Here is an 817-nt window from a genome sequence, read left to right on the forward strand (position 1 = left end):
ATTTTTGTATCTAAGAATTGAAAATTTAAAACAAGATTCCACGTAAGTAATTAATACTGTTACCAAAAAATCTAAAAAATACATTTACGCAGTTTATTTTTATAGTCATTTTAAGTACAAATTTGGACGAAATTACATATTAAAAACCTAGGATAACTATTTTAGTTATTTTGTTGTGATTGTATAATATTATTCGTGGGTACTTGAAACTTCTAAAGTATACTATTATATATCTATGATAGTACCACGGTTTTTTGTTGATGTATAACGCGTTATAAGTACCTAATAAATATTATGATATGATTAATTTGGAATTTATTATAGGTACCTAATATAATATTATGTCTTATACCTAGACTAACATACCGTCTCCGCTCAGAATCGTTTTTCTTATACAATGATATTATATCATTGAATTCAAATTTAATACCATCCATTATACAGTGACCCACTTGTAACCTACTGTACAGCAGAGCGAAATCCACTTACCCACCTTTTTTTATATATTAATTGGTACTCGTTTGAAACAAATTTATAACCTACTTACAGCAACAACATCCGAGTCCTAGTTATAACAATTGCACCAGTTGGCAGTTACCCGCATAATATTATTACCGGGATTTGTGATAGAATCATAAATCAATTCGACAATGCAATATAATATAATAAATATTATTAGAACAAAATAAACAATGCATGACATTTTTTTTCTAAATAAAAACTGTAAACCACTAGATTTAAAACTTGGTTGCCCGGCGCCTTTCGAAAATTGCAGGGGCAGCCCAGGCACCCTAGGCACCCACCGTAGACACGCTTA

The sequence above is a fragment of the Acyrthosiphon pisum genome, chromosome A2 (genome assembly GCF_005508785.2).
Source record: "Acyrthosiphon pisum isolate AL4f chromosome A2, pea_aphid_22Mar2018_4r6ur, whole genome shotgun sequence".
Taxonomy (NCBI): domain Eukaryota; kingdom Metazoa; phylum Arthropoda; class Insecta; order Hemiptera; family Aphididae; genus Acyrthosiphon; species Acyrthosiphon pisum.